This window comes from Rutidosis leptorrhynchoides, chromosome 2, assembly GCF_046630445.1.
Source record: "Rutidosis leptorrhynchoides isolate AG116_Rl617_1_P2 chromosome 2, CSIRO_AGI_Rlap_v1, whole genome shotgun sequence".
Lineage (NCBI taxonomy): Eukaryota > Viridiplantae > Streptophyta > Magnoliopsida > Asterales > Asteraceae > Rutidosis > Rutidosis leptorrhynchoides.
This window is the reverse complement of record NC_092334.1, coordinates 559,754,996-559,766,118: the sequence shown is the minus strand read 5'-3', so window position 1 is coordinate 559,766,118 and position 11,123 is coordinate 559,754,996.

The window sequence follows — 11,123 nt, the reverse complement described above, 5'->3', positions numbered from 1 at the left end:
ATAGCACGATTTCATTCGTCAAATTACCAGAATCATTGAGAATAGAGCTATCAATAATATACTTTCTTGATATGTTCAGAAGTTAATTAGTATGAAAGAGTTATGTAACATGACACATGATGGTGGTATGATCTACTGTGAACCATCATGTCCCATTAGAACTCAGCATGACTTACTGTAATATAATCACGTTGATCAAGTGTCATTATATTATACTAATTCATGCATCAGTTCCTAACATTACTTCAATAACATTCCTATTTTAAGCTCGAAAGTTTACAGAATATAGAAACTAACAGTTTCTATATGATGTAATACTGATAGCACGAAGAGATTAATGATTTCAGATAAGAATAGTTATGAAAATATATCTTCAAAAATATGGAGGATATTTATAATAAAAGATACGATAATATCTCGGAATATCTAAGATCAGAGAATGATAGAAACTATTGTCCGCAAGGGTTTAGAGTAAAGAGCAAGATATTCTCTAAAGATTTCAACGGATCCAGAATTATATGGATTCTTTGAATATAGGGGTATGGTCCTTGTATTTGTCCTTGGTCTCCTTCGTGGTTAGCTCAATCCGTTTTCCATTCCAACTTTTTTGAGCTTTTCCAACATACTATTCTTTATCATCAAGCTTCCAATGATTAAGGTCGTTTACGGTTGTCTATGGTTTCTGCTGCTTCATTCAGCTTTTTCAACATCCAGAGTATTGGTTTGTGACTGAGTGCTTTTCAGAATTTCAGAATGAGAGATCATAATTCTAAGAGATAAATGTCATACATATAACTGTTGATGTAGATATTCTGTGAGTTTTTAAAGTACTGATTGCTGATTCCTGGTAATTGTTATGGCAGTTCTCGTTACAAGATGTGGATGAGTGTATGGTAGGGTTTAAAGGAATAAATATGATGATTTGTTAGAGAGATTTAAGCCAAGAAGCAACGAGATTGCTGGTACGTTTACTGCTAATGTAGTGAGATATAAATGGTTTTCCAGTATTGATGACAAAAGGGAACTTTTATATCAGGGTTATAATAAGCTAAACCGAGTGAAAAGTCGAAGTTGACTTGTTGGAGCTGTGACAAAATTTACTACTTTGAAAAAGGGATTATGAAGTTACTTTGGGTAATAATAATGCTAAAGGATCTAACACAGATACAGGTTAAATGTTTACTCAGGTTCCGAGTATTTTCAGGTGCATAGCTATATGCATCACTCTTTCGTTCCGTAAATGATGTTTCATCCTCTCGATTGAAATGTTTTCAAGAATCATGAAAGGTTTGAACGCATAATGTAATCGTGAAGATACAAATGAGGTTTAAGATGAATTCAAGTGGCAACTTGAGGAAATATTTAACTGTAGAAGATGAAATTTATTTACAATCTTTTAAGTCGAAAAGTGTTGTATTTAATATTTCCTACTATTTTAATAATTTTTAATTGTCCATAATAGTAGTCCAATATTCCAATAGTTCAATAGCTCCACCAAAACTAGTATATTTTAAGGAAATAGTCATATAGTAACAGTTAGCTAGGAACAGTTAACATAGTTTTAAGGTTTTACGTAGTTAATTAATTGGTTACTAATAAATTTTATTTTGTTCATTATTTTCTTCATTATGCCACTTGTCAAATCTTGACTTGGGTTTGATCGGCAGAAACTCATATGTGAAATTTAATTGGAATGAAAATGGTTATTCTTTGGTGAACAGATACGTATACCTGTGGAGTAAGTAGGATAGTAAATGACTGTTGAATCAGATTCGAAGAATGTACATTGTAACTTATTAATGTGAAATTTAAATATTCCTCGGGTATTACCTACCCGTTAAAGTATTTTCATCATTAATAGTTTGTACAAGAGAATTTTTAATTACAATCGTTATAAAAAAATATATATACATATATATTTTCTTCAGATGTAATCATGGATTTAATGAATTAACATGATATTAAACTCATTAGATCTACGGTTAGAACTAGAGTACATAATCTCTAAAACATTAGAGATTATATATAATCGCCATGAAGGACGAAGCTAATCGATGTAGAATGATACGTAGAATGATGATTATACTCAAAGTACAGATGATGATATTGAAACATGGATTGTTGATGGTACTGGTGCTGTTATTGATTGTACTGTTGGTGCCGGTGATGTTGTTGAAGCTGGTACATTTTGCACCATATTCTCCGAATTGATTATTCGAGCGCGAAGTTCATTGACTTCTTCTATTATTCCGGGATAATTGTCGGTTCGGACGAGTGGATGAATGAGGTTTAGAATCTGAGATGGTATATGATCGTGACGAGATACTCTAAAAATGAGAGAGAAAATGGTGTCTCGAACAGGTTCGCCGGTAAGCGCTTCAGGTTCATTGTCAAGAGGTTAATTCGGTTGGTGGAAGGGATCTCCTTCTACGCGTCTTCATTGATTAAGTCGACTATGAACTCATCAGATGAATTGGGGATGGCTGATTGATTGATCCATTCTGGTGACACCGCTTTCGGAGCTTAGGTGAATATCCATGTTGGAATAGCTGTCGGAATAATTATCGGGATAGCTATCGAAATCTGAGGGACTCGAACTGGTTGAGGGATTCATCTCGTACGATCAGATGAAGGATTTTCAATAAGAAATAGGTTATAGGATGTAGATTAGTACCCTGCAATACATGATTTACATATGCATATATAATACTAAAATCTCATAAGCTACGGAGGAATCTACGAAAGCTGTCAGGCAAAGGTAACAATAACAGATACGCTAAGATATGAATTTATCTATACACTGTCTATGCAATAGAGGCAGTAAGACATGTCTAGACTAAGAATGATAAGCAGGTAATTTCCTAAGGATGATAAGCAGATGATTTTCGACAAGAAATGATAAGCAAAACTTTTGACATGCAGACACGGTCGAAGTCCAGACTCACTAATGCATCTAAACAACTATCAGTTAAACATACTAATGCAAGACCTGGTTCGCTAAGACCACCGCTCTGATACCAACTGAAAGGACTCGTCCTAATCCATCCGGACGAAGTCATCAACCTTTGATTCCAGAGCGATGATTGACTCCAAGTATTGTCCTTAAAATGAGAAAAATGCACAGCGGAAGGTTTCTTTCACACCTGAGAATAAACATGCTTAAAAGTGTCAACCAAAAGGTTGGTGAGTTCATTAGTTTATCATAAATAATCATTTCCAACATTTTAATAGACCACAAGATTTCATATTTCCATTTCTCATAAACATACGTCCCATGCATAGAGACAAAAATATCATTCATATGAATTGAACACCTGGTAACCGACATTCACAATTTGTATATAAGAATATCCCCATCATTCCGGGATCCTCCTTCGGACATGATATAAATTTCGAAGTACTAAAGCATCCGGTACTTTGGATGGGGCTTGTTGGGCCCGATAGATCTATCTTTAGAGTTCGCGTCAATTAGGGTGTTTGTTCCCTAATTCTTAGATTACCAGACTTAATAAAAAGGGCATATTCGATTAGATTATCCAACCATAGAATGTAGTTTCGATTACTTGTGTCTATTTCGTAAAGCATTTATAAAAGCAGCGCATGTATTCTCAGTCCCAAAAATATATGTTGCAAAAGCATTTAAAAAGGGATTAATGAAACTCACCTAATGTATTTTGTAGTAAAAATACATATAACTATATTGAACAATGCAGGGTTGGCCTCGGATTCACGAACCTATATCATTTATATATATGTTAACGCATATAATGGTAATCGAACAATTTATGTATTATAAGTGTACTAATTGTTACTTTAGTTATGTTTTTCATTAATAACCTAAGTAGTTACATTTATTAATATTTACTGTAAAAAGTATTAATATAGTTACATTATATGTAGTAAATATGATTTTATATAACTAATAGTTATTCGATAAAATAATATTGATAATAGTAGATAAAAGGTGTTTCATTCTATAATAATAATAATAATAATAATAATAATAATAATAATAATAATAATAATAATAATAATAATAATAATAATAATAATAATAATAATAATAATAATAATAAGAATACTACCTTAAAAAAAATGGCTTCCAAAATAATGTCGCAGTCCGGGCTCGAACCCGTGACCTTTCGCTTCTCGTCATCTCCCCTAACTATCTGTTCTGTTTCGATTTTATGATGTATTTACTCCCTTAAATCTATTTAACCCTAATTTAATTCTATTTGCAACAGGCCCAAATACCTATCATTAATTAAGTCCATGAATAATTCTACTCAAGCCCAAAACCACTTTTAATATCCAACACAGATTCGTTTTTAGGGTAATATGCGAATAGAAAGATCAGATGGGTCTTCTTCATCCTTTGTCATCATATTATCTATATGCACCGCCACTTACATCATCATGTTAATACAGACCCATCATCATTCCAGATATATTCGTTACAGAAAGTGGTCCTTCTGATTTCGTTAAATAGCAGACAGAAACAAACAATAAGTATTGTAGCAGCATTCACGCAGAAGGTAATATCACCAGCTGTGCATGTCGATTTGAAATTCAATGGTAATGTTTCTCAACCGGTCCCTCCACCTCCTTTCTTTTAAATATGCACGACACTTGGGTGGGGCTTTGCATCATCAAATTGGGAAGTCTTCTTTTGAGTAAATCAATTACCCCAACTACCGTCCACTTACCCCCTATTTATATTTGTATTAATAACATGCTCGTCCAAAGTTGTTGTAGATAGATTAATATACCTCGTGGACTAACAGCTAGATGTGGGGTTCCATAATACAAAAGCTTTACCTAATTTCTTTATAAAAAAAAAAAAAAGCACATCCCTAAAGAAAATCAACTTGGTCGGCCATACAAATTTGATTACCTGCCCACTTTCAAAACCTCTTATAATCACCTTGTATTGAATTCCTATATAACCACTTTATCAACTCTAACCCGTGTATCTCTCTTACTCGGTTCATCGACTTCCTTAATTAATACTCCCTCGACGTTTTAACATATTAGAAGTAGGAGAAGAGCAGCAGCTCTTCGGGAGCTGGAAACCAAGAGAAAACGGATGCGATTTGGGTTCGTGAATCAGGAGAAAGAAGAAAAAGATAAGGAAAAAAAATAATAGGAGAGAGAGATGAGAGAGAGTAGGGTATGGTCTTGAAGGTGGCGGTGGAAGTGGTGGTTTATGGGGTGATCTAGTGGTGGTTGTATGTGTTGTGTTAAATCAAGAGAATGAAACAGAAAACTCGAATAGTGGCGACCCATGATCAGTTTATGTTGGGGGGTTTAAGTGTTTCAAGTGGGTTTCAAATATATAGAACATGAACCGTGGTCGAGTAAGGACATTATGAGTTTATGTTTGCAACTGTAGCAGTAGACATGATCGAAGGAGGTTATGGTGTTTAGTTTGTTCGACAGAAATAGCTGCAACAGATGAGTAGCAACAAGTGGGTTTGGTGTTGAAGTGGTGTGCTTGGTTGGTTGTGTGATTATCGAATAACATTAGAATAGAAACAGAATAGAGAAGTAGCCCCATGGTTCATAATAAAGGCAATGGTTTGGTTGGGTTGTTGAGTTTAAGAAGCAAGAAGGTGGAGATTAATAGTAAAATAGAAGGAAGATTAGGAAAGCTTTATAAAGATACAATATAAATCGTATCCTTGAGTTACAATATATATACGACTGTTTGTGTAAAACATATAGTAGTAGTAATGAACAAAGATGTTTACATGATGTTTGGTCGACATGAACAGCAGCCACGCCAGAAAAAATTTCAGCATCAATACAATTATTTAATGGGTTTGGTTATAGTGAAAATGGTGATTCAAGGAGACTGTAGGGTGATGGTGTTTCGTTGTGGTTATTGTTTGGCTCGATGGTGGTTTTCGAATGGTTGTGGATCTTGGTCTTGGTTAACATATGGTGACTAAAGGTTTAATGAGGGTATTCGTTGGATGGTTTACAAGGTGATCGATTTGGTGGCCGGAGATGGCTATTTTGAGTGTACTCGACAGATTTATGAGGAAAAGGAATGGAAGATGGGTTCTTGAAGTTGAAGGATGCAGTGAAGTATGTGTATACATACATTGAAATGTTTGTAAAATATCTTTACGTGTCATTGAAATTAAATGAGTGGACATAAATATATCCAGCTTGTTTTATAGCTAATTGATATTGACAGAAGAGTTACTTTAGTTGACAATAACACAGAAAATAAAAAGAAAATAAAAGTTGGATAATGATCAATAACTGATTTTGTCTTTGTCTGTTTAACATACTCATCAAATTTCAAGGGGATATATATTGACAATGAAGTGTAACAACTAGGTCATGATTATGTGCCTTATTCTATATTAGAAATTATAAATTTATTAATAATAATAATAATAATAATAATAATAATAATAATAATAATAATAATAATGTAACAATATACATGTATCAAACTTTATATCTATATATATATATGTATATATATCTATATATATATATATATATATATATATATATATATATATATATATATATATATATATATATATATATATAATCATATCAACTTACAATTAGTTGTTCGTGAATCGTCGGAAATGGTCAAAGGGTAATTAATTACATGAATATAGATTTCAAAACTTTCGAGACTCAACGTTACAGATTTTGCTTATCGTGTCGGAAACATATAAAGATTTAGTTTAAATTAAGTCGAAAAATCCCGGGTCGTCACAACTGGTACGTCTGCTGGTAATGTGGTAGAATATGAAAGGTTCCCCGGTAATAATAAAAGAGCACGCATATATATCAAGGTTATAATAAGGTTGTTTCGAACGAAAAGTCAAAGTTGTCTTGCTGGAGCTGTGACAAGATTGGCTAATTTGAAAAGGAATTGCAAAGTTATTTTCGGTAATAACAACGCCAAAGGAGCTAGCACAGATACGTGTTAAACATTTACTCAGGTTCTGAGTATTTTCAGGTGCATAACTATATGCATCAATCTTTTCTTCCGTAGATGAAGTGCGGTTGGTTCATTCTCTCGATTGAGGTGTTTTCAAGAATCATGAAAGGTTTGAATGCAGATTGTAATTGTCAAGATACAAATGAGGTTTAAGATGAAATCAAGTGGCAAACTTGAAGAAATGTTTAGTTTCATATGTTATAATCAATATTTTAATTTATTTTAATTGTTCAATGTTGGCAGTCCTCAGTTGATAGTCCACAGTTAGCAGTTCAATAATTCATATATAGTTTAATATATAACATTCAATTTAATTAATACGTATCGTGACCCGTGTACATGTCTCAGATTCGATCACAACTCAAAGTATATATATTATTATAGAATCAACCTCAACCCTGTATAGCTAACTCCAGCATTACTGCATATAGAGTGTCTATGGTTATTCCAAATAATATATATATATATATATATATATATATATATATATATATATATATATATATATATATGCGTCGATATGATATGTCAAAACCTTGTATACGTGTCCCGATATTTAAAGTGCGTAAAAAAATAAATAGCAGAAATTAAATGACAATAAATAAAGTGCGTAAAGTAAATAACAGAAATTAAATGACGATAAATAAAATTGCGAGAATATAAATTGCGATAAATAAAATGTAATCAATTAGTTAGGAACAGTTAGCGTGGATTCTTAACAAAAATTTTCATAGTTAATTTGTTTGTTTGTAACAAATTTTATTTTGTCCAATGTTTTCTTCATTATGCCATTTGTTGGATCCTGATAGGTCAAAATCCAAATATGAAAGTTAATGAAAATGGTTATTCTGCGGTGAACGGATTCGTATATCTTGTGGATGTAAGTGGGATAGTAAATGACTGTTGAATCATGTTCAAAGAATGTACAGTGTAACTTATTAATGTGAAATCTAAATATTCCTCGGGTATTACCTACCCGTTAAAATATTTTTACCATTAACATTTTGTACAAAAAAAAACTTTTAATTACAATCTTTATGAAAACACACACACACACATATATATATATATATATATATATATATATATATATATATATATATATATATATATATATATATATTCCTTCAGATGTAATCATGGATTTAATAAGTCAATATGATATTAGACTCATTTGATTTACCGTTAGAACAAGAATATATAATCTCTAAAACATTAGAGATTACATAATCGCCATGAAGAACGAAGATAATTGATGTAGAACGATACGTAGAACGATGATTATGCTAGAGGTATATAATGAGATATTGAGGCATGTGATGTTTAAACTTGGGTTGTTGGTGGTACTGGTATTGATGTTGGTGGTACTGTTGCCGATGATGTTGCTGAAGCTGGTAAATTTTGCACCATATTCTCCAAATTGATTATTCGAGTGCGAAGTTCGTTGACCTCTTATATTACTCCGGGATGATTGTCGGTCGGAACGAGCATATGAATAAGGTTTAGAATCTGAGTTGTGATATAGTCGTGGCGAGATACTCTAGAAATGAGAGAGAAAATGGTGTTTCAAACAGGTTCGCCGGTAAGTGCTTCAGGTTCTTCGCCACGAGGTGAATTCGGATGGTGGAAGGGATCGCCTTCTTCGCGTCTCCATTGATTAAGTAGACTACGAACCCATCTCCAATTCATTCAGAATAAATGATGGCTAATTGGCTGGTTTATTACGGTCACACTGCTGTTGAAGCTCGAGTGAAACTCTATATAGGAATTCGAGGGACTTGAACTAGTGGCGAATTCCATTTCGTTCGATTGAATGAAGGATTTTTTGATATGAAATGACTTTCGGCTATCGGATGGTATTCTAATTACATAGAATATCTATATATATATAGAACAAAAGATTTCATAGATTACGGAGGAATTTACGGAATATATCAGGCAAAGTTTACAGTAATAGATACGCTAAGATATGAATTAGCAGATACGCTAATATATGAATTTTGTCTATACACTATTCATGCAGTCAATGCAGTAAAACGTTTCTAGACTAAGAATAATGAACAGGTAATTTCCTAAGGATGATAAGCATATGATTTCCGACAGAAATGATAAGCAAAACTTTTGACATGCAGATACGGTAAAAGTCTAGACTCACTAATGCATCCTAACGACTATCAGTTAGACACACTAATGCAAGACCCGGTTCACTAAGACCACCGCTCTGATACCAACTCTAATGACCCGTCCTAATCCATCTGGATGAATACATTACATTTAGTTACATCGTGAGGTACTTGACCTCTATATGTTACATTTTACAAACATTGCATTCGTTTTTAAAAGACAAACTTTCTTTACATCGAAAGTTGACAGCATGCATACCATTTCATAATAAATTCAACTATAATTGACTTAATAATAATCTTGATGAACTCAACAACTCGAATGCAACGTCTTTTGAAATATGTCATGAATGACTCCAAATAATATCTCTAATTGAGCAAATGCACAGCGAAAGATTTCTTTCATACCTGAGAATAAACATGCTTTAAAGTGTCAACCAAAAGTTTGGTGAGTTCATTAGTTTATTATAATCAATCATTTCCATCATTTTAATAGACCACAAGATTTCATATTTTCATAAACATCATTCTCATATCAGGCATTTTACAAACTACATAGAGATAAAAATCATTCATATGGATTGAACACCTGGTAACCGACGTTAACTTTAATGCATAGAATATCCCCAAACAGAACCTCTCGTGTGTATAATAATAATCTCGAAGTACTAAAGCATTCGTGCCCTGAATGGGACTTGTCAAGGTCCATAGATCTATCTTTAGGATTCGCGTCAATCAGGGGCCATTTCCCTAAATTCTTAGGTTACCAGACTTGAAGGGCGATATTCGGTTTAATAATCCAACCATAGAATGTAATTTTAAGTACTTGTGTCTATTTCGTAAAACATTATTAAAAGCATCGCATGTATTCTCAGTCCTAAAAATATATATTGCAAAAGCATTTAAAAAGGGAGCAAATGAAATTCACAATACTGTATTTTGTAGTAAAAATACACATGACGATATTGAACAACTCAACAATGCAGGGTTGGCCTCGGATTCATGAACCTATATCATTTGTATATTTATTAATACACATATTTGTAATCGAATAAGTTTATATATTATATCTTGGATTATATATTATACTTATTTAGTTTGTGTATATATTCAAAATTTTTAATATTATTATAGTTATATATATATATATATATATATATATATATATATATATATATATATATATATATATATATATATATATATATATATATATATATCTGTTTAGTGTTATAGTAAAAATGCCTAAATTGTTATATATGAGTATTTCTAAAATAATTTGTTAATATAGTTAATATATACTTATAGTAATATTTTAAAAACTTTTATTTTTAAATTCACAATACTTTTAATAATAATAATAATATTGTTATTACTAATAATCATAATTCTTGTCTTTTTAAAATGATAACTTTAAATAAATGATTATTAATGATAATAAGTTTTAATAATAATATTAGCACTGTTAATAAATATAAATATAATAATAATAATAATACTAATAATGATAATGTTAAGATAGTACTTATAACAATGATAATGATAATAATGATATTACAAATTTTAAATGTGTTACTATATTAACAGAAATGATATTAATATCAATATTAATGAAAAGTAATACATTTATTATTTTTATAATAATACTAATAACATTCATAATTGTATCTAATATTCTATTAATGATAATAAATAATAGCTTTTATAGATATACCTATTTTAGTAACAATAATAACAATAATTATTATAATACTTGTAATGATAATAATAATTAATATCAACAATAACAATTAATAATAATAACAATAATAATAATAATAATAATAATAATAATAATAATAACATACTAATAAAATACTTGAAAGGCTACCTTAATGAAATGAGCCTAAAAAAATAAACTGTCAGAGCCGAGTATCGAACCCACGACCTCTCGTTACTCGCAAACACTCTAAACCAACCAGCTATGCTTATCTATCTGTTTAAATACAACTCTAATCTTTAATATAAACGTTTCTGTTAATCCCCAT